This window comes from Rousettus aegyptiacus, unplaced genomic scaffold, assembly GCF_014176215.1.
Source record: "Rousettus aegyptiacus isolate mRouAeg1 unplaced genomic scaffold, mRouAeg1.p scaffold_m13_p_14, whole genome shotgun sequence".
Taxonomy (NCBI): Eukaryota; Metazoa; Chordata; class Mammalia; order Chiroptera; family Pteropodidae; genus Rousettus; species Rousettus aegyptiacus.
This window is the reverse complement of record NW_023416289.1, coordinates 15,937,863-15,962,957: the sequence shown is the minus strand read 5'-3', so window position 1 is coordinate 15,962,957 and position 25,095 is coordinate 15,937,863. Positions and strand designations below refer to the sequence as shown.

The 25,095-nt window shown below is 38.1% G+C and overlaps 1 long non-coding RNA gene across 1 annotated transcript in view; it reads left to right on the top strand.

Annotated features, from left to right (window-relative positions):
- The window catches only part of LOC107513691, a 158,615-nt gene that overhangs the window by 68,882 nt on the left and 64,638 nt on the right, over positions 1–25,095 (top strand). The window contains exon 2 of the long non-coding RNA XR_001597609.2: positions 11,380–11,456. This is a non-coding gene — a long non-coding RNA (uncharacterized LOC107513691). The remainder of the gene's footprint in view (positions 1–11,379; positions 11,457–25,095) is intronic.

Sequence of the window (25,095 nt, the reverse complement as noted above, 5' to 3'; positions counted from 1 at the left end):
GAGTCAAAGAAATTGATTAGTATTCAAAATCAGAATTAAAAAGTTAGTCACACTAGTAATGTTATCTCACTGATATCATATAATTCCAGCCAAAGGAGAAATATCCCCAATGTCATCGGGTGGAAGAAGTCACTTCCCTTTATAGCTTCCCTCACCTTGCTTGTCTCCATTATTTTTGCCAATGGTGGTAGTCTGAAACAAAGTTGGACAAAGTTGTTTCATTGGCATATAAATTAAACCAGCATTTCCATGTTGTGCATATGTAGGAGTTATATGAAAAAGTTGTTCCATGAGATAAACAATATTTACGGTTTACTGCAAAATATATCGCATGTCTTATTATTGACCCTCTCAGGAGACTTACACAAAATGCACTGTTCACCATCATTGACCTGTAGAAAATTCTACACAGGATCATACAGGACAGATTTTCTAGGAAGCACACTTCCATAGTGAGGTTTTGTGAAGTATTTCACTTCTACCTTCTAGGATTTTTCTATGTGAAAACAGCCCCAGTAATGTATTCCACTGGGCTCCATACTCAGAAATTTCTAGGGAAGCTATAAAAGCACTCATGTTATAATGTCTGTGGCATGTGATTGTCAACACATGATTGAAAGTGGTTACTTGAGCATAGGAAGTATTCCACACCCATTATTAGAACCCCTCCTCTTTCCTAATCTCTGCTTCTAGGATTACCATAAAGCTGTTTGTTAAATGGAAACCATCCCAAGAAGAATGGTACTCTTATAAACAGTAAACCCTGCAACTGGGACCATGACAATGAATTTCCATGCTAAATTCTTAAGTCAAAAATTTTAGTGATGATACCTTCATAACCTTATGATTAGCTTGATCTGCTAGTTGCCTACATAGATTCAAAATATCAAAGTTGAAAAACTCCTTATTACAACATTTCTCAAAATGTGATCCCAAGAACCCATCTGAGTTAGAATCACCTAGGTTGCTTAGTTTGAAATTGGCCCATCCCTGTTCTTAACAATAATATTTTCTGGAGATGGAGCAAATCTGTTGTTTTAGCAAATTCCCTAGGATTATTGTTTGTGAACTAAAACCTAATGAACACTCTCTCAGAAACCCTCTGACTCGCCGTACTTTTTTTTTCAAATTTTATTTAGAAATTACACAGAGAGAAAAGGACATGAATGCATGAATTTTAACAAAGTGAATATATCCATGTAAGAGCACTTTTAACAAGAAATAGAACCCAACCACCACCTCAGAAGTCCCAGTGTACCCCTTTTCTAACCAATAACCCCATGGAGGAGACTCACTCTTCTGACTTGTAACATAATTTGTTTTGCCTATTTTAGAGCCTTATATAAATGAAATCGCATAATGTGTACTTCACGGGGACTGGCTTCTTTGACTCAACATTATTTGGTGAGATTTATTCACACTGTCAAAATCCTTATAGTTTCTGAACTTTGCCGTGCAGTATTCTATTGCATGGATATACAATTTAATTATCCTTTCTATTATACATAAACATTTGGCGTTGCTTGGGCTATTACAAATAGTGCTGCTCTGAGCGCTTTTGTACATGTCTTTTGGCCCACATTTGTACACATTGCTATATGACTAGAGTTAAAATTGCTGGATCATAAGGCATCTTATATTTTGTTCAGCTTTAGTGTTTTGTTTTGTTTTTTTGTTTTGTTTTGTTTTAATTTCAAAATGATTGCACCAAGTTAAACCCCAACCAGCAGGGTGTGAGTTTTCAGTTGCTCTACAGCCTTTCCCCCTCCACTTGATACCATCTGTCTTTATCATGTTACCCATTGCGGTGGAGCTATAACAGTATCATATTGTGGTTTTAATTGTATTTCCCTAATGACTAGTTAAGCACTGTTTCCTGTGTTTTTCGAACAATTTAATATCCTCTTTTATGAAGTGCTATTCAAGTCTTTCACTCATTTTTAAAAATGGAGTCCTCTGCCTTTTGCTTATTGAAGCAATCTTTTTTTTTGCATTTGGATTCAAGTCCATTGTTGGATAAATATATTGCAAATATAGTCCCAAATTGTGTGGTTTGACTTTTCACTTCCTAACGGGTAATTTTTTAACAGAAATTCTTAATTTAAATATAGTCTAGTTTATCATGTATCATTTATTATGTCTTTCTTAAGACTATTTACCTACCCCAAGTTCATGAAAATATCTTCCCACTTTTTTTTTTTTTTTTTCCCAAATGCCTCCTCGTTTTATCTTTTATACTGAGGCGTGCTATCTGGCTGGAATTTATTTATTTTTATTTTATTTGTATGGTATGCAATCTCTCTCTCTCTTCCCATATACATATAAAATGAAGCCTGAAGTGGGGGCCAAGAGTACGCATTTGGTACAGAGGAGGCAGGTTACAGTGTTAGAGCCCACTTGCTGTCTGGTTTGTTTGTTTGTTTGTTTGTATATGATTATTTTAGTTCTCAGTATTGATTTCTCAAGGTAAAAGAGCCTCACCAACTTATGGTTTCATTTAAAGTCTTATTTCCTGTCCTCCATTCTGATCTCAACCACCTCTAACTCCCTATTCTTTAAGCTTCTTATTGTAGTCAGGCAAAACAAAGATATCATAAAAAGCTCAGCCCCCTAACCCATGGGTCACATGTCTGGTACAAGTAGTACCACTTTCCTGACATGATTTTGAGTCATGGTCTCCACATATCCTGGTTCTATGCTAGTCTTTGTCAGTATTTAATTATCTAGAGAAAACAAGTAAATTTGCCTGTTTTTTTTTAACTGTAAAAGGAATAGAATGAGATTAGATCTAAGTTTCCTTTTATATCTATTTTTTTAAAAAAAAACACCCTGTAATCTCATTATTTTATTTTCAGAATAGCCAGTTTCTCTGTAATTATGGCAATGTATGACACATTTTCTCCTTATTCATTCATTGCAAAAAAAGAATGTCTAGATATTATTAAAACTTAAGGACATTCTGTGAAAGCAACTCAAAGTATTGAAATTTTTGCAATACATAAAAAATATCTTATCTCTTTATTGCATTTTGCCAAAGGATTTCCATTTTAAAACCCTACTCTTGTCTGACACCTTCATTAACCACGCAGATGTGTTGTTTGATGTGTTATTCCTTTATTTATATATATATATATATATATATATATATATATATATATATATATATATATATATAAATCTCAGTTTCTAACCAGGCAGGAAAGACAGATTGAGATTGAGACCAAAGAATGAATTTTATTAATGATTGCTGCCTGATTTTGTATACATATCTCAGCTCACATCCTGAAAAATTCTTTTTCATTCAATCCATTTCTGTTACAGTCCTGTATTGTGTTACCACCTCATTATCTGTCTGAGAGCCTGATTCAAAGTGAGGTTTAACATGCTGCGCATTTGGACAGCAAAGAGCAAGATTTTTTTTTTTCTAACAGGAAATTCCTGGGAGGTCTCAGGCCACTTTCTTTTTATCGCTGACAAGTTGGTTTTGATATTTGAGAATGTAGAGATCAATACAGACTTAGCTGTCAAAATGGCTTGATAGAAGAAACTCTTTAATACTGTGCCAGGAATAATACCTCATATCTCTGAGACCCATGCTATAAACTTTGCAACAATTTCCGAGTGCCCCTACAGGAAGACCCCTGGAATAACTTCAAAGGATTTAAGGGAAGCATTTATATCTAGTTCTAGACCAGACCCACTCATCACCCTTAGACCTGAGTTTAGACTTCATTGAAGGTAGTGTTAGGAATCCATGAGATGCTTCCATGATTTTAAATGGGCTGAAGAAGAATGACATTTTATTGACAATCTGGCTGCTCAAGGCAATTAAAATTCCACATCCCTTTACTATTGGAATATTTTAACAGATCATATTAATTACTCTGGATCTCTTACCCAGATCAGAAACCGTGATTGAAAGATAACTGCTAGGAATAAAAAATAAGGAATTAATTAAATATTACTGAACAAATAACATCTGTTTGAAAGATAGTCCTTGGTGTTCTGTCCTGATTGCAGTGGTGGTTATATGCATCTATGCATTCATCAAAGCACATTGAGCTGTATACCAAAAAGGATAAATTTTATCATACATAAATATAAAAATATATTTTTAATTAATCCTTTCAAAACAGAGTAGAGGTGAAAGTCATTCTCTCAGACGGACAGAGCGTATTGTCCTAAAACAACATGGTGGAGAGAGAGCGTGTCTTGATTGAGACTCAAGGACCCAAAAGTCTTGATGGAGGGAGGCATGCAAATGTGTCAGGGTCACACCACTAGGGTGAAGGCATTGCCCATTATCAGTCCTGGGGGAAGCCAAGAGAGAGGGACAGGAAGTCAAGGAAGTAGAGATGGAAACTTGAAGTGTCACCACTTCAAGGGGGTTGGGCTAGAGGGGGCACAGACAACAAGGACACCAAGAAAGAGTATAGTCGGGCAGATGCAGGAGACCTCGGATGCAGAACCTAGAGCTAAGCCCATGAAAGGACACCATGGCAGGTTTTGTTTTTTCTACTTTTTCTAGTAACTTCTTCAAGTCAAGTAATTTTAGCCCCGATCTCTGCACTAAGTGGCAGTGTTAGCTTGCTTCTTCTCTCTGGGCTTCAGTATTCTCCCCACCAAAATGTTAAGAGTGGGAGGGAGCATCCCCCTGGTCCCTTCCACTGGAGAACATCATGTGAATTCAAAGTTTAAGTCAGAGTCTCTCTTGAATAACCTTTGTCTCATATGTACATGACACACAAGTATCACTAATATTGGTTTATACAAGCTCATTCATGATAGAAATAATAGCTCTTCGCTTGGTTTTTATCCTGAAGCTCCCTTACTTTTTCTCTGTGAAGCAAGTAGAGATGTAGGGGAAAAAAAAAAAAAAAAAACCAGGCAGGTTTAACACAGATCCAGCTGTGATTAATCCCTACTCTTTCAGCCATGGCACTTTATTTGGTTAATCTTGGAAGTGGCAAGTAAGGAGTAGGGACTTAGATGAGCTTTAGAAAAGTTGGACCAGGCCTGGGTTATGCTTTATTAGCATTAGGCAGTGATATGGTCACCTGCACAATCAAAGATATGTACAAAACAAGTAACTGGGAAGGAAGGAAGCAATTGACTGAGCAGCCACCTCTGCTGCTCTCTGTTCCAAGAAACTTTATACCAGCTGTTGCATTCAGTCCCCCCAGATGCTCTCTGGGGTAGGTAACATGAGTGCCATTGTTCAAAGGAGGAACCAGAACTCAGAGTCTTAAAGTATCGCTTCAGGATCTCTGTGTCCAGTGATACTGGCACAGGCTCAGAACACAGTGAGAAGGAAGTCGAGACTCTCCTAGGAAAGCTTGTAGGCAGGAGATGAGGCTCCTGGGTTTGAAACAAGAACCACGATACTGGTCCTCAACCGTTCACGTTCCTGAGAATCAGGGGGGAGCTTGTGAATGGTGCAGATTCCATGGCCCCTTCTAAGATATTTGGGGTAGTAGGAATGGAGCAAAGCCCAGGGTTCTGCATAATTCTGATGCAAGATCTGTTATTTTGGATGAAAATGAAGCCACTCACCTAGGTCACGAGTTATAACTGTGGCTCATTAAAGAAAACGATAAGGTGGTCACTCGAAGTCACAGGGAATAACATCAGAGATAAATTTGAATAAACAGTCTATACTGCTACATAAATATTAAAATAGAAAAATCCAAAATAATGACACCACCAAATGCTGGAAGGACATGAAACAAAAATAACTCTCATTTATTGTTTGTGGGAATACAAAAAGGTACAGCCACTTTGTAAGACATTTTGGCAGTTTCTTACAAAGCTAGATAGACTCCTATACAGTACAATAATCGTTCCCCCAGGAATTGCCCCAAATGAGTTGAAGACTTATGTTATAAACATCTCTGCACAAAAATCATACATGAATATGTATAACAACTTTATTTATAATTGCCAAAACATGGAAGCAACCAAGATGACCTTTAATAACATAAGTTGTGATGCATCCAGGCAGTAGAATATTACCAGTGTTTGGAAGAAATGAGTTATCAAGTTACACACAGACATGGAGGAACTTAAATGCTTATTGCTAAGTGAAGGAGCCCAATCTGAAAAGGCTGCAAACTGCACACCAACTATATGCCATTTTGGAAGTGATAAAGCTAGGAAGACAGTGAAAGAAGTCAGTGTTTGCCAGAGGCTTTGAGGAAGGGAGAGAAGGAAGGGAAGGATACTTGGAACACAGGGGATTGTTAGATCGTAGAACTACAGTAAAGATAGATACATGTCATATGTTCGTCAAAACCCATAGACTATATAACAAAAAGAATCAACCCTAATGTAAACTATGAACTTTAGTTAATAATATCTTATAGCAAATGAACGACACTGACGGCAGGGAGTTAATAATAGGGGGAACGGGGTTCAGGTGTGAGGGCCTGAGGTGATACATGGAAATGCTCTATTTTATTCTGTCCTTTTCTGTAAACCTAAAACTGCTTTAAAAAACAAATTTTATTAATTTTAAAAAATAAAAAATAAGCGTTTGGTAAGATTATTAAAAAAAAAAAAAGTCTCACGCTACCTTTGAGCAATACCCTCGGCTAAATCCACCTTAGCAGGATAACTTAATTTCTAAACCGGGCTATCATTTCATGACATTGTTTTGTGTGAATTCTCTATTTTGACTTTATCATGATCTTAGTGATTCATTTCATACGTGATAACAACATTCCTTCATTTGTTCAACCTGTATATGTTAAAATGTCTTCTGCACACACATCTCCCCAGTAGGTATAATGAACACATTTCGTCTGCTTTGTTGGAAACAGATGTTGGTGAGTGTTCTGACTGTAGCCTGCTGAAACAAAATCAGGCACCCAGTCTGTGCAGGGACCTCAGATGTGGGAAAGATTTGGGCAATGACGCACCCAGCGAATCAAGCACCACCCACTGTGTTGGTAGTATTACTACAAATGACAGAAACCCAAATCTAGAAACTAACAGACAAAATAAAATAAAATAAAATAAAATGGTATATTAGCTAATGTAAATGAACATTTCAGAGCAATAAAAATTATCTGATTTCTTTCTCCTTTCCTTCCCATTTCCTCTCCTCTCCCTTTATCCATTCCTCTCCATCTTTTGTCCTTATTATTTTTATTTTCTTTCAGGCTGTCTGTTTGGTCAGAAAAAATGCACTTGGTAGATCCCTGTTTTCAGTGTTATTTCAGATTTTCATCTCAGAATGAGAGCTTCTTCTTCCTCTTTTTTGCCTCCCTCTTCTTCCTTTTCCTTTCTTCTTTGCCACTACTTACGCTCCCCCTTTCTTCCTGTCTCCTTCGTTGCCTCTCCCTCTTCTAGTCTCAGTTTTCTATATTAAATCTTATAGAAGATAATCTTATGTATCATGCAAAGGTCAGTGTGTATCCCCCCGGGCCAGTCTTTGTGCATAAGGAAAGAAGAGATGGAGCACATGGCTGAGAAGGGCTGGATCAAAGGTCCAGATATGCAGCCATGGTCATCAAAGCTCCATGAAAGACTACTCTGTCAGAACCGCACAGCATGAAGAAGGGTATTGGAGAGACACATTTAGCACCTGTCCCCTAACCAATGAGAAAGCTCAGTGTCCTTGGTGAGGTAAGCCTTAACCCATGGGAGTTGCATCACGGTACCTGAAGAACTCAGAGCTTTAACTATTTGAGACTCTTTGAGACACACTTCTACACCAACATGACCAAAGAGTACTCTTGGGATTGAGACATGACCCAAGTAAGACTCACCCCCATTTTTGTATTCATTAGTTGTGGGAACAAAGGACTTTCTCAGGACGGGCTCCCTGAGAGGGTAGGGTGTAAGTCTACAAGAGCACTGCTTATCTCTGCCACCCTGTGGGAAGAGCTTGAGAATGAAGTCGGTTAGAGGAGACACAAGAGAAAGAAAGAGTTTTGATGCCTTTTGAAGTTCTATCTGTGTCTGTGGGCAGTAATACCTTTATATTCCATAGGTAAATTAACCAGTAAAATTTAAACTTGACAGGTACACTAATACAATGAATGCTACTGAAGTAACATATCTATATTTTATGTGGGACCTTCCGGAAGTACCTTCTTATGCAAATTAATGATGATACTTTTCCACACACAATAGGCATTCAAGAAGCATTTGTTAATCAAATTATCAACCACCAGCCTTGGCCCTACTATGTAAAATACTGCTCTTAGCCTGGGGATATATATAAATAATAGAGAGCCCTTCGAGAAGCTCACAGCCCCGTGGTAGAGAAAGGCATGAAGCAATCAGTTACAATGCTACATGGTAAGATAATATGAAGTTTAGTAGTGGTAAAAAGGAAGGAGAAATAATTTTTCTGGGTGAGAAGAAAAACTTGGAGGAGACCACATCTCTGACAATGGAAGAGAAAGCAAGTGTTCACAAGACATGAAAATAGGGTTAGAGCTTTCCGGAAACAGGCTCAGCCTGTACCTTAGGCAAGGTGTAACGAATGGCATGTTCAGGGAAGAGGAAGTTTTTCTGTACAGGAAGAGTGAAGTACGGCCCAGCAAGAATGGATCGAAACACACCTAAGAAGTGTACTGAGATTTGATGATGAGGAAGTGTTTATTCTGCACCAATCAATTTTGTGAAAAATGAGAAGCCAAAAACATTTTTAAAATAAGAACTGAATTGTTCATATTTAAATTTTAGAAGATACATCCAGTAGTAAGAGGGGAGATCTGATACTGTGTGGGGCAGAAATAGAATAGAGATAGGTATAAAAAGAAGTATTCTTCTAATAGACTAAGAGATGATAGGGCAAACCGAAGGCAAGTTAGCTTTGGGGTGAGAAGAAGGGACAAAAGGGTAAGAGAAAGAACAAGAGAGGGCAAGAGAAAGAATGACAGAATGGTAGGTGAGAATACAGAAGGAATAATTGTACCTTCTTAATGATCTTTGCAAAGATTAACGTGCCAGGAAGTAAAAGGGTTCTGGGTGAACTTGACCTACATATCTTCAAGTGGACGATACTTCAGTGTCAGGCATTTTTTGGAATAGTTCATGGGAAGAATAACCTACATCTTTGTATCCTGCATCACCGTAAGCAGAAGTCTTTCCTGTAAGCACTGGCCAGCCACAGTTCTTACATTGAAATAACATCCCAGAGCCCATCTACCAGCCAGGCTTTACTGAGGTTTTCAAAAAGGAATCAGCATCATTCTCAGTCTACATACACCTGTTATGTGCAAGATGCTGGCTCAGACTAGCCTCCTAAGCATTTTGCAGATGTTTACCTCATGCAGTTCTCACAACTATCCTATGAGGTGAGCAGTATTATTATCTTCATTTACCAAGTGAGGAAATAAAGTTTAGAATAAGTTCTCATTCTGTTGTTTTTGTTTTCTTCTATTTAAATCATCTTGCATATATACATTAGATTCATAGGGAAAAAGATCCTAAATATTTGCCACACTCTTACATAACATTTGAAACAGGATAATAAGGATCAAATAATAATCAAATGGATTGAACATTATTTGGGGAGTATTTAAACTTCCCCCATTTTTTTCTGACATAAATAATGCTGTGATAAACATCCTTATTTACAAAAGAACAGATCTCTGGTTATCCTCTGCAATGAACTAGTATGAACAGGTCTTAGTCATAACATCTTTTTCTCAAATTTTGAAAAGGTTTCTAAAAATAGTGTTGAAGCTTAGTGATATTATGGGTTGTCATAGTTTTAAAACAAAGTTTGGAGGAAGAATGGGTTGGTTAATGAAGGAAGAGTTGGTAATACAGTCAGTTACATGTCTTACTAATTCAACTGGACTTTTCTTCCCATCATTACCTAATAATCATAAGACCACTTTAGACAGTGAATTCTTTTTGAGCAACAAAACAGTTCAAAGCCATAAATCAGTTATTTGCTAACTTTTTCTTCCTTAAATCATGAATCCCTATTTATTTTAATCTACTTTACTTACCGATAATATATTTTTAATTGCCAATATTTGATAGATTTGTAGGTAAGGTAAAATATTTTTAATAAGAAAACCACATAGCAGTGGAAACAGTCTCAAAATGTTCTCTCAGAAGCATAAACTTCTTTCAAAAATGTTATTTCTATTTCTTTGTGAATTAAAAATCTTATACTTAAACGGAGGTTGAGCATAAATTTAAAGGATGATGATTTGTCTTTGAAATAATTTTCTTAAAAAGTCAAACATAGAAAAGTAATTGCTAAAACTAGGAGGGTAAAATGATAGGGGGAAGTTAGTAAGGGACAAACTTTCAGTTATAAGATGAATAAGGTTCTGAGGATTTAATGTGTAGCATGGTGACTATTCTTACAACGCTGTATTGTATAATTGAAATATGCTAAGAGAGTAGAACTTAAGTGTTCTCACCTAAAAAAGAGAGAGAGAGAGTAAATTCATAAGATGATAGACATGTTAATTCAATGGGGGAATCATTTCACAATGTATATGTATGTATATCAAATCATCACATACTCTTTAAATACGTTACAATTTTATTTTTTGATTGTACCTTAATAAAGCTGGAAAAAATAAAAATAGATCTAAAATATTGTATCAGAGATATCAGAGAATATATAATTAAGGTCTTTAACAGAAACAAAATAAAATGAGTAAAAATGTGAAAATATATAAATAAATAAAATTGGGGTTTTTTTATTAGAATTTCAAGTGTTTTTATAGTTGATTTGTCAGGATTTTTTATTTCTTTTATAACTATTTATTCATCCACAGTTCACCTTGAATCATTTTAATAAGTTTCCATTTTGAAATTATTTTAAATTTACAGAAAAGTTACAATGATAATACAAACTGTTTCTGTTATATATACACTTTACTTAGTTTCTCTCAGTGTTAACTCTGTATACAACCATTTATTAAAACTAAGACATTAATATTGATATAGTACTATTAACTAAACTACAGCCGTTATTTGGATTTCACCAGTTTTTCTATGAGTGTCTTTTTTCTGTTCCAGAATCCAGTTACTTCAGAGTCCAAATACTACGTTGCATTTAGTCTGTTTTTTCATTTATGTAATTCATAGATCTGACTGGATTGTTACTGTTACTAATTTGAAATGTGGCTGAGGGGTCTCATCCTCAGAGTAGCAGTTCCTTCTGTTGCCTTGTGGTCCATTTCTGCCTGGCTTATTAGTATTATTGTCAATCAATCTTCTCTTTTAAAGAATTTTAAATATCCACTTCTTTTTAAATGGATTAGTTTAGTCACACTCCTATTAAATAATCCATAAATCTACTTAACTGAGCCACCCTGAATTGCAGAACTGAACAACACAATGGCAGTGGAATAATGGCTACCTTTGCCAAGTTATGATGTTCTCACCCTTTCACAGGACACATCGAGCCTTGCGTAGGACCTGGGACCCTCTGAAAGATTGGAGACACTAATGGCATGAGCTTCAGTCAATGTGTAAGTTTCATAAAAATTTTTGTCTTATATTTTAGAGAAATGGTTATAAGTTCTATGTAGATATACAAATACAAAAATAGATTCCAGTATTTTTCTTCCTACACCTCCACGGATTTGCTTGACACACTGAAGGGATTCTACCCCACTGGAGACTTCCCAACTTCTGCGGGCTTCAGTGATGCTGGCGGGGAGTACCAGTGCTCGGGGGCTGGCCGGCTGGAGTCCCCGCCACATAGCCTCCCTGTCTAGTCCTCGCCTCTCAGGAATGCATCCTTATTAAACCAGGTTCAGAAGCTCAATGCATCTGCTCTGAGTCACTAAAAACGCTCCTGAAATATGACATCTGCAGTGTTAGGGAGAGCGGGACTTTGTTGTGCGCCATTTAAACGTTCAGCAGGATCACAGGACGTCTGTTATTTCAAGTTGGACTTGATTATTATTTTTTTTGAAACTGCCAGACTTTCAGACCATACAATACCAGCTTTCTTCAAATGCAACTCTTTAGTTCCTTTTATGGTAAAGTTTAATACTGTGAACATATGGAGGGTCTGAACGTCTGCCAAATGTTTTAAAAGACAAGGTTATAAATACCCTGGCAGCGAGCTTTGTTCCTTAATGTATGGCTCTGTTACTCAGAGTCAATGTGGAAGATAAATCAGAAGATAGAGCTGGCTTGGGCATTAACTTGATATTTCTGGCAAGTATTCGTGGTATCTCATTTGATGGAGAGAAAGAGAAGTGGTTGCTCTGAGGTAACATTAACAGAATGCAAAAAAAAAAAAAAAAAATTATAAAAGACCAAGAGCAGAATGGTAGTTTAACTGAAACATCTAAAATGTAAATACACGGTCCAATTTTCTTAGCAGAAAATTGAGGCTTAAAGAGTCATTATTATGCTCATGGGATTGGAAATCACACTCATTGCCCCTTTCCTCTAGATTTGGAATCGATACCCCTTCATTTTCCTTGTAATGGCTCTCCCTCGCCCACTTCAAGCTCATTCCTTCACTAATTCCCAGGGCCCTATTCTCAAGTGTCTCTCTGCCCAAATTTGGGCCCATGCCTACCTGCCTCAGTTCAGGACCCACCATTGGCATCCCTTTGTTCCTGCTCTTTCTCTAGAAACGGAGATTTGCTCACCTGCCCGTGCCCTCCCCCCAGCATCTGACCCAGCCAGTCCCACTGTGACTAGTCTGACAACCGAAAGGGGCCTTACCTACTTTCGCAACATAAGATGTACTGTGTCAAGACTGGGCCTACCATGTCTTTGAGACGAGGCCTCTTAGGTGAATAAACCTCAGCATCGGTGTAAGGAAAGCCCTTTGCATGAACTTTCCAGGTCACTAGGATAGTGTTGAATAATTTATGTCCTTCTCACAGTAAGTGCACTTAGTGTTCTGAGTGGCTTAGTGTAGCTTCCGGAGAACCTGGACTGAGCTCATTTATGTGGCAGAATATGACCATGGGAAAGGGGCTAAGGAAGGAGTCAGGGGAAGTTCACATTTTTTTCACTTCCTGGATGAGGATCTTTTTTTCTTTTGGGTACACCATCTAAGCCTGAATTTCTTCATCTCTAAAATGGGAATAATAACAAATCTGACTGCCTTAAAATTTTGATATAAGACTCAAATGACATAAGACACAAGAAAGCTCATAAGAACCTGAGAAGTACTCTCGTTATTTGTCTTAATGAGCAAGGTTTTCTGGAGTAACAAAGAACCTTCAACTTGTATGGGTTACAAACACCATTTAATCTTTCACACATGATTCATGTTGTCTGTGGGTTTCTTGCCACTCTGCTCCAAGTGTCTGCTTCATTCCAGAATTCAGGGCAACTTCTAGCTGGGATACTGTTTTCTGGTAGTGATGGGGAAAGGCAAGATAGAACCCCATGATGGTTCTTGGACCTTCTGCTCAAATGCTCATAGTTCATTAGCTAAAGCAAGTCATAGTAACAAAGGTAACCTCAGTTGGGTGGGAGTGTGTACTCACCTCACGGGAAGGAACTAGGAAAGTATCTAACAGGGCCGGGCCTGTTGAGAGGACCAGAGACTAGTTTGAACAAATAATACAAATGTAAAACTGGGAGTGGAATTCAGGTCTAGTCAAGTCCCTTGGAAATGTTCCTTGGTTACTACACAGCTCATTTAAAAAAAAAAAAATGTCAGTTTTCTCTTTTCTGCTTTATCTATATGCCTTGAGCAGCTGCCATGAAGTAGCCTAGGAAGAGGGGACGAATCTGAAATTAAATAAACATGGAGGAAGTAGAAAATGAGAGATTTTATGGAGAAAATTAGAGGAAAAAAAGCCAATGAGGAATGAAAAGGAGAAAAAGAAAGAAAATACCATACATGACACATATGTCACCAGAATTTGTGAAGGAGATGTTTTATTTCACAGCACAAGATACATTCCTAGTGAAAGCCAGGGTTCACACACTGGTCTGTCAATAGCTGTGGCAACGTGCATTAGACTCTGGGTCTCACTGAGCCTCCATCTCTTGGCTATAAAATTAGAAGAATTCAGGCAAGTGTGTCTCCTAAGTTTCAATGAGATAGACATGAAAATATAAATCATAGAACCATCGGACAGAAATAAATATTAAAGCAAAATACTTTTAGGTGGATGTTTATTTGGTTTTGTTCGTTCTAACAATAATCATGGCAGACAGACCCAGTAATGACCAATCATTCTCTCCTTCCACCTACTTAGCCATCAGCCACGAAGTCATCCATCCACTTATCCAACCTATATTTCCTACATCAGTAAATTAAAAAAAAAAAAAATGTGTGTGTTACATACTGTGAGTAGGTTCTGACTGTCAGCGACCCTATGAATGGGTAACATGCACAATGTCCTGTGCCTAGCAGCCCTGCTCAGCTCCAACAGACTCGTGCATATGGCTCCTTTTACGGGCTCAATCCGTCTCATATTTGGTCTTCCTCCTTTTCTACTGCCTGCTGTTTTTCCCAGCATTATTGTCTTTTCCAAACAGCCCTGCCCTTCTCGTGATGTGCCCAAAGCAGGACAGCTTCGTTTTGGTCAGTTTTCCCTCCAGTGAGGTTTCAGGCTTAATTTGCTCTAGGACCCACTTGGGCTTTTTGGCAATTCATGGTATCTATAGCTCTCTTCCAACACTTCCTTTCAGATAAATCTTTTTGTTTTGGTTTGGGTTTTTTTTCCCCCCTCTCACCCTTCTTCACTGTCCAACTTTCACATCTGTATATAATAATTGAGGATATGAAGGTGCGAACGATCTTACCCTTGGTCGGTAATGACACATCTTTACTCTTGGTGATCTTTCCTCATTCTTCCATTGCTGAACCTAAGAACTGGTATTTTAGAAAAGCTTCCAAGGTAATGGTGAGATCAGCAAATATAATGAAAGTAGGAGACAAAGCAGTGTGGACACTGTGTCAATTTCAGCATGAGATATAAGAATTTGGCATAGGCCAGGCTCTGCTACCCCCACACCAATCTTTAGATGAAGGGGTTGAATCAACTCCCAGTCAAGTCAAACTCCCCATAATCTTTCATGTTCTATCCCTCTCTCTCCCTTTCTCTCTCTCTCCACTTCACTCTCTCTCTCTCTCCTCTCAACTCTCTTTCTCTATTACTTTACTCTTGTACCTCTACTTCTATTTACTACCAGCCCGACTCTCTTCTGTTTCAGATATGCTATTTTTTTTTTGATTGTTGCCAGCAATAAACCCCTATCTTCAAAATTTTGATGCAGAAGGAAAAGAAACTCTTGTAATCCCATGTAGGTGCCTTGTTTCATGAAAGAATCTGCTCGAGTCAGATAGTCACCACTTGTACCCATCTCTGTGGGAAGGCAAATGATGCAAGGCAGGGTACGTGCAGGAAGGAGCCTGCAGGGCAGCCCCAGACACAACAGCTGCCCCTGCTGTGTGTAGCGGTCATTACTACAGTGAGCTTCTTGTGACCAACAAGGATTTCTACACCTAATGATCCTCAGTGGCTTTGGAGCAGCAACTGTCCACCTCTCCTGCACTAACCATTGGCACGAGCTTCCCACGCCGCATCCTCAGATAGCTCAGGTTTTGAGGAATCCTAGATTATGTTCTGTCACCACAAAGTTAGGAGGAGCCTAGGATACACTTCGTACTGCTATTCGATTGTCAGCATGACCCCTACAGAGCATTATTTCTTAAGACTAATAGAATACCACTCTGGTCTTTTTATTTCCCTCCGCCTTGGTCACCATGGGAATTATAGAAACTTAACTATTATAGTTTCTTATATATGTTAAAAAATTAAATGCAAAGTAAGTTAGGTTATAGTGCAAGTGTTATGGTGAGAACATTATTTTTAAAATGCATCAATGGCTCCCACACAGTGGGACCTTAATAAATATTTAACAATGGCTATATTAATTTACTGTCTGTAATTGTTTCTGCCATTAAAATGCAATTCCACCTTCTGGGGAAGAATGACAAGTAATGCCTTGTTGTGAGCATGTGAGGAGTGTTAAGATACTGGAACAGTATGCCATTAAAATGATGCAACGGGTACTTTTCTAGCTCAGGAATCTGCACTTCTGAATTCCTTGCTCAATCTCACATACTTCTTATATGTAGAGATTGCGGGATTCACCCAATGGAATCCACCATTATTTCGTTCCCATTGTTCCTGGTGTTGTGGTTTTGGAATGATCAGTAAACAGATCAGTTCATAAGCATTTTCCAAGTGTCCCAGTGAAAAAATAAAGGTATCAGGTGGTGAAGGCAGTGCCGAGAGGAAATTAAGAGAGTTCCTGATTTGTCGGTAAGGAAAGATTTCTGCGAAGTTGAATATGTGTGTGCATATGTGTGTTTCGGTTTTATAAAGGCTCACATTCATACAACATACAGAAATTGTATTGTGAGGCACACTAATGAACATCCATTCAAATTAATTTAAATGATCCATGTTAAACAATAATCACTTGGTGATAACAAATTCTGACGTAATGTGTTAGATAATCCATTAAATTTCTCACCTAAAAATATCAAACACAGTACTGGACTTTTGTGCAAACCCGCACAGACAAGAAGTCACCTTCTCTTTTGCTTGTTCCTACTTTTTTGATAATGACATAACGGCATCTGATAAACAACAAGTTCTATTAATTATAAATGGTCAAAGAAAAAAGGAAAACTGGAGAGAATTTTCACACTTTATCAAGCATTATTGCATATGATCAATTTTTAATTTTTTTCCAGTAAACATGGATCTGTGATTTAATTTCTATTAGTGTAAACCCCAGAGTCACACATTTGTGGTATATGTTATTCTCCCCCACTTTCCTGGTAATTAAGCTTTCTGAGATATGAGTATGTGAAAGCTCTGAAACCAGAACTGCATCTCCTATGTTTGAAGAATTTGAAGAATTCTAAATAGTTTTCTATATCTAGTCACACAATTGTATATGGAGAGATCTGAAGCAAGAATGATGAGCAGCATCCAGTGTTAGGATTCAACATCACTTTATGATGTCAACAGTGAGCAAATACTAGATGATTCTAATTATTGATGTGATCCAGTATATGTCTTAGAAATGTAACTCTGGTGATATGGCAGAGGAAACGACAGATAAGACAAGAGGGCTTAGAGGGCAGGAAGAAAGAATGTAGGAAGATCAGGAGGGAGGTATTTTGTAAAAACCCAGACTAGAGTTTAGATAGATAAGACAGGGGATTCAAAATTTATCGAAGAGGCAAACGCTATTGGACTTTTATGGGACAACTGAATGTGGGACTGGAGAATTCAAGGACAGTGAAAAAACAGTTAGATATACAGAACCTGGACCTTCTCCTGCATTATCCTGTTTTCTCATCTCCTGTTAGGAGTTCTTAAAGATTATGTGATCCCTGAGAAACCATGTTCATATGGGAGTAAAAGAGAAGTCCACCAATAGTACAACATGCATAAGAAGCCAGGTCACCTCATTCTTAGTAATGGCAAAAGATGAGACCTGACCACAGGTTAAAAAAAAAGAAGAAAAAGGAAAGAAAAATGAGGGAAGATTCTGCCTATTGTTCAAGAAATGTGTGATTATTGGATGAAATAAAACTACTAATTCAGATTTCTCCATATTATACCTGTAGTCAAAAAGCCAGAACTTAATTTTGAGCAGTAGTATTAATATAGCCAAAATTCAGCAGAACTGTTATAGTACCTCACATGGTTTTCACATTTAATCCTTGGAACAATTCTATGAGGTAGATACTATTATTAGCATTATTATTATGGCTAAACCCAACTCATTTCACATAAAAAAATCTTTCATCGAGAAAAATTGCATGTCAAGGAATAATTTACCATTGTGAACTCAGACTTAGCATATAACTAAAAATGTGTTTGCTAACCTTAGGCAACAGAGTAGAGGAGCTGGAAATTAAGGAAAGGCAAGTGTCAATTTTATTTCTACTTCAAACTTTTAGTTTGGGGTTAGTGACTCAAGAATTTGTTATCTTGGGTTTCTTATCAAATTAAGAAATTATACAAAATACTCTTTAAAGCTTTTCTTAATTTTTAAAATTCTGTGATTAAATGAAACTACATTTGCTAGCACCCACTGGTCTTCTGTGAAACCTCATGTCCACATTCATTTCACAATGTCCTGTAGCCATAACTAACAAAGCAGAGTCGCCACGTAAGATGAAACTTACTTCCCCATCCGAAGGATACAATATCTATCTGGTCGAAAATGAAACAAACACCTTTCCATAAAGATTTCTCATTTATGTAGATTTGAAACTGCAAGTGCTTCTGCAAATTTTAAGGTGAACAGCTGCACCAAGCCATGAAGTGCTCAGAAAAATGGATTGTTTTCTGCAGTTATCACTCTAAATGTAACTATCACAACACCCTTTGTACTGACACTGTTAAAAGATAAAGACCTGAGAAAATTCTCTGCTGAGAAAATCTCATTCGGAGGCTGAAGACCTATTTATAGGATAGGAGAATTAATAATAATGTTACCTAGGAAGTAGGCGTTAGATTAAAAAAGGAAGCAGGTATTCGAGTGTGTTAATGGGTCAACAGAAAGACTTCAGGACCCACCAGCTGGCAACTGTGGGCCTGCTGCTTCTCACACAGGCCTCATGACACACTGGAAACCATGAAAAGAGGCATCACACCCTCATTTGTTCTCTGAGCTCAGAAAAGCTGTTGCGGGGCATGGGAGAAGCCTGGAAATTGAAGCCAAAATAAATAACGATTCATAAATAGGTTATGCTATTTGTTACTTATTCTCGGGGACGACAAAGAGGTGCTCCCCAAACCAGCAAATAAATAAACTGAGCTAGCATTCCGAGAGGGAAGCAGAACATGCCTCTCTAAAGGCTCGTTGGGAGTTAGGCCTCTGGCTGCCTGGGTACCATAACCTGGTTGATAGGGGTGACTTACCCAAAAAGGTGCGATCTGCCATGGAGATCTGGAAAATGAAAGTCACAGAGCCCCATGTTGGCAGGATGTCCAGAAGAGAAGGGCCCTTATCTGACCACTGCTCTTTTAAGATTTTCAGCGTCAGAATAGCAATTCTAGAACTCGGTGGCCTTCTTCAGTTGCATTCAGATAACATCTTCCAAGAAAATGGAAATGTCCCTGGATCCCTAAATGATTTTCTTTTTTTAATCTCTTAAGTCCAAACCGTACATTTCAAAGTAGGAACTTTAAAACTGAAATATCTAATCGTGAATAAAAAGCTACAGCTCACTGCCTGACGAATTGCCCTGACTGCGTTGTTCTAGCAGTAAGAACAGATTCTTTTCATCAATACTCTTGTCTAAAAGCCAAATTTTTGTGCTGAGGAGGGTAGGAGCACTTTCAATCCCAGGGGAAACTTTAGTGACTTTAATTTTTAATTAAATTATTCCTTGCCAGCAATAAAATACTTTAGGGAAAGGTCACACACACACACGCGCGCACACACACACACACACTTATGAATTTAAGTGGAGCCAGGAGAATGAGGGTAGAAAATGTTTAAATTCGTCTCTAATTTTCTCCAATACTTTTAAGAGACAGATGCAGCATTCATTTGAAGGAAATCAACATTTGTAGGGTGCCTGCCATATCCTAAATACTGTGCTACATGTTTTATATGTTTGTTTGTTAGCATCCCAAAACCCCCATGAGGTGCCATTCTAATTTTATCCCGATGTTTCAAATGAGGGAACTAAGTTTGGGTGAAGTTAAATATGTACCCCTGGATGTAGACCCAGGAAGGGGAGGACCCAGGAGTTGGACCTCAGTTTTAGGATTTAAATGCCCACTTTCTCAGGCCTAATCCTTATCAGTGAAGAAACAAAAAGAACTTGGAAAAACAAAAAACACAACACAGACACTTAGTAATATGTACACTCAGAATCTGATAGAAATTCAATTCCCTAAACGATTTCCTATGAAATATGACAATTGGCCTTGCCTCCCTTCTTAAATAGGAAACTATAATTTATTAAATTAATATAATTTATTTTACTGATACCTTTTTGACAGCAAATTTATTGTTTTTGAACATGTACACATATGTAAATGTATACTATTTGCTTCTAAAAGAAGAAATCCTGATATTCTTCTCCTTATATGCTTATTCAAATTATTCTTCGACGAAAAATTATAAAGTGATGAATTCATGCCTTTATGCATATTTTCTTTTAATGTCAATAGTGTTATCATTAATAAGATAGCATTGGTAAATTCTTTCTTTTGATTTGAACTAGAATTAAATCTCACTATGCTTTCAAAATGCAGACACCTCATGTTACTATGGATGCCATTTTTAAGCTTCTGAGTATGTAGCAACCAATCATCATTTGTCAGAGAAATTGTTTTCTCTCTGAGGCTGTACTGCGTAGCACTCTAGAAATGTATAAATGAAATTCCAAATTAAGATACTTATGAAATTTAGGAGAAAAGACTACATAATTATATGGTCGTAGTGGTTTTGGAGCATTCAGTAACCTCATAAACAATATATTAATAAGATTATTGTCTCTACTTAAACAGTGCTTTCTGTGTGAATTGCTCTTATAAGCCAATCAGGATCACAGTTATCCTTAGGAAATAAAAACCAGTAGTAATACCTGAGATTCGTACAATGCTTTCATATTTTTAAGAGTCCATTCTTTCATTGGTTCACAAAACGCCCAGGAGAGGTAAGGTAATAATCGTTCCTCTCCAGAGACGAAAACAGAGAAACAGAGACTGGCACCGATCGTCTCATGGACTCTGGCGGGGAAAGAGCTGCTGACTTCAGCAAGCTCGCCGTCTGACACCAAGTCCAGGGCCACGGCCTCATACCACAGCTGCCCACAAAGAGCTCCGACAGCTTTGATCACTTGACCGAATGCTGGGCCACGGTCCACAGTGCAGCGTAGAGCTTATTCATTTGCTAAGCAAATGCATAAGTGCCCGCTCAGTGCCCTGGGAGCTCTGGGTACCAGGAATGCTACACTGGGCAAACACTGTCGCCATCTAAAGGCACAGAGAAGTGAATATTAAGCAACACAGCCCCCAAAATATATGTGTGAAAACAGCCTGCTTATAGCAAGATGGTCAAGCAGAAAGATGGTTAGTCAGGTGAGAAGCTCACTAAAGGTTCAGAGAAAACATATCTAGGGAACAAAAAAGAGCAATTAAGAATGAATATAAACAATTTAGCAGAGCTCTGATGAATGAAGAGGCATTAGCCAGGCAATGCACATACAGTGTGTATGGATCTGCCTGTTCTAAGCCAAAGAGGCAGAAGATACAAAGGCTCTGTGGTATGAGTGATCCGAGCTGAGGATAAAGAAGTAGGTGAGGTCAGGCTATAATAGGTCCGTTAGGCCATTAGAATTTATCAAGTCTCTCAAACCAGAGTTGACGGAAGGGTTTTAGCAGCTTGGGTAGACTGACAATCTCAAGATAACTCTCCTCAGTCGAGATCCTCTGAAGGTAGCTACTGGTATTGTCACCTCATTCTCAGCTAAATCTGCACTGTAAAATTAAGTAGTACCAAATCAAAAATCAAATGTGTGTGTGTGGGGGGGTTGTTTGTTTGTTTTGTCTTGTTTCATTTTTACCAAGGACCCAGGTCTCATGGTACAAAATGTCTGGGGTAAGACCACAGTACTTATTATCAGTCCCTAAACATCAGGGATATAAAAGATAGCTTGTGACTTCATGTGTAAAGATAATCTGAGAAAAGCCTGAGCCCTTGCCCTTTACCTTATAGTCAAGGAAGCCAAGGGTCAGGAAATGAGTTATCAGAATTCACAGAGCAAGAAAGAGTCGGGAGACACGATTTCTCTGGCTGCCTTAGCCTTTTCCATTTCTAGGAAGATGTGAGCAGATTTCCAGAGGGATTAATCTCTCCTCTTCACTGTATGCAACCAAGATGATATGGAACCTTCAGATAACAAAGAAATAGCTCTCAGTCGACTGGCAACTATCCATTTCAGAAGCAGTGGGGAAATTAAATGCAGGAGGCACATACACGTTTATGTAGTTTCCATATCAGAAAATGACCTTGTTAACTGTCATCTTCCCATTGAGGCATCTCCCTCAGCACAACATATATTAAATTTATGGATACAAGGTGTAAATATAGTTACTAACCATTCATTCAGCCAGCATGTATTAATCACTTGTGTGCACAGAGCCATAATTCAATTAAATTCAATTCACTTTTACAAGTATTTGGAAGGCGGCAAGAGAAAAGAACACCAGATGGAATTTCGTATCATGTTTTCAGTACTTACAGACTAGAATGTTTGGTGAAACATATAACCTCCGTAAGTCTCCGTTTCGTCATCAGTAGAAGGAGGAGGATAAATAAGAACGACCTCACTGAGTCTGGGAAAGAGTAAATGAAGTCATGCTGCACCTAGAGCCTGGCACATAAGTGCTTGATAAATGTTTTTTTGTTTGTTTTTTTTTTTAAATGCACGAATGTTTGTTTGCTTTTGGTGACGCTCTCTGTCTCTGCACACATACTTGAGGTATTTCTCCTCTCAGGGACCTCTGTAAAACAGAACCCATCCATTCCTCGGGCACAGTAAAATGAACCCATCACAATACAGTTGCCTCAGGGATTATGAAGTGGACTGGAAAGGGTGGGCTCTCTTTGCCAGGTGTTGGAACACTATCCCAAACAGGGAGGAGACAAGAATCCTCTTTCAGGCACTGGGAAATGCTGCTGGACTGATTATATTTCCACCATTAAATGAAATTGACTAGAAGCCTTTTTCTCCTTCGTTCCTGCCACACCGTGGTTTGGCCCATCAATGAACTGCTAACTGGCTGTCCAGTGAACCCTGAACTCAGCTCAGCTGGGGAGGACACAATGTCTGATTTCATGAGTCTTGAGCGCCAATGACGGAATGTCAGAATCTATGAGAGAACCATTTGTGTATCACATTTCTTTGACCGTGTGGCTTCTTCCCATGTTTGTCGATTTCTCGTTGGAGCTTGACATATGCTTGACAGTGTCCACCTTCGAAATGAGGGTGATGGCTCATGTTTGATCACTACGCTGGCTGTTTGATCAAATATATGCTCTCCTTAAGCTTTTTTTTTTCCTTCAAACTTTTAAATATGAAGAATTCTACTACATCATGGTATATACATGCATATACACACAAATATCAGTGCTTTATGTACTTTAATATACTGAACATCTTAAAACCCACACCTTAATATAATGGAAAAGACATGGGGTTCAGAATCACTTAAATTTGGAATCAGTCCTAGACTCACCTTCTCGCCAGCTCCGTGAGTTGGAGCAAGTCAGCTTGCCTCTCTGATCAGGGCCAGCACTAAGGTGGTATAAGGGGAAGCACTTCAGGTGTAAATTTACAGAGAGAAGCATGACCTTGAGTCTCCTTAAATTTTGCACTTTAGGCATCTTGCTTGTCTCACCTTCATGTTGACCCCATCTCTGAACCTCAGAATCTTTTGAACTGAGATATTTCAAGCACCTACTACTCTATGCAGCACAGACATCTAGTAAATGATGACCTTTGCTAGAGACTTTTAAACACATGGATATACGAGTGTGTGTGGTACAGCCAGAAGCACATCCAGATGTTACACCTGGCTCCCTTTCATGGTGAGGTGGGTGTCCATGACCACCCAGGGCTCCATCAGACAGCAGCCATGGATGGCAGGGCAGGGGTGCTGAGACCCAGATTAAACAGCAGCGCGTGTGGCTTCTGGGGCAATCCTCATGACGCAGCCTCAGCCACACCCCACGGGCAGCCACGAATAAAAGCAAAGGAACCTCAAAATAACATTTGGAATACTTTTCTTGCTTATTTGAGTTAATTTTGATAAACAAGCTTAATGGAAAACAGAATTAAAAACAAAAACCAACATTCCACAACAGAGTCACTGATACGATTTTTGTTATTTTTCTAATGTCATTTTTGATATAGTTTTTTTCTTTATTATGAACGCTCTTATATAATTTAGATTGCATTTAGTGTAAAAATTCCTTTTTTGTTTCCTACTTAAAATTACATCATGACGATTACCTAGTCTTCAAATGTTCATATACTTTATTTTTAATGGCTGAAAAGTAGGCCCATTTCATAGATGTAACATAACTAATTAATTTCATATTATTAGATTTTGAATCTGGGTCTGTAGCACATAATATTTTGATAATCATCTTGTCCTCATTTGTCAATCCACATGTCTTTTTATATATTAATATTTATAAATGGAATTATGTATCAAATGTCATGAAAATATTTAAGCCTTTGATACATATTGCCAGATGTCTTTCAAGAAAGTTGTACGGATTGACAGGACCCACAGCTGGCGCAACACTGTATCACAAGAGGACATTTGACTGTACAATAGTGGGCAGCGGAGGAAACAGACTGAGCGTTAATTTCGTGAGCCACACAGACAAAGCTTCTCCGACAAACGTTTCTGTGATGGGCCTTCTCCTACCGGCTCCCAGCCTGCTTTCCTGGTCACTGTAGCTTGTGTTCCATTCTTGGGGCTGTAATCCCCCCTGGGTCTGACCCAAAAGCAGGGTATTATTCATAGCTTTGCTTCTTCATTCTTCTCTCAAAAGCGAACTGTAGTATTAAAGACGGAGTGGGCTATGCTGGGCACAAAGCAGGGGAAAGACATTACAGAACGTTGACCATATGTGCGAAGATACAGCTGGATAAGAAGACTAAAACTTTCTGGGAATTAAGTAAATAGGGAAAAATACATAATCTGTGTCTCAGGGGCTGAGGAGAAAAGTGGATGAAAAATTTGACCTAAGTCCTTTATTTAAATTACTATTTATTATACATGTATATTTTACTTCACGAATTCTTACTGAAATAGTAAATCATGAGCAAATGTTATTCTCATCTAGATGAGAAAATAGGTTTAGAGAAGTTTAGTAGTTCCCTCCCAAAATAATCAAGTACTAAATAGACAAGCTTGGATTCAAATCCAGCCTGACCTTGTGACTATCCTCTTTGTTTTGAATGTATCTTGGCACCGGGCAAACTAATTTCAATAGTTGGACTTAGCAAGCAAATATTTTTAATCCTTGTGATCTTGACATTGTTTTGAAACCGCTTTTTTATCCTTAATGTTTTCTCTGAAGTAGTTTTATTGGCACAGTTCCCTCTGAAAATGA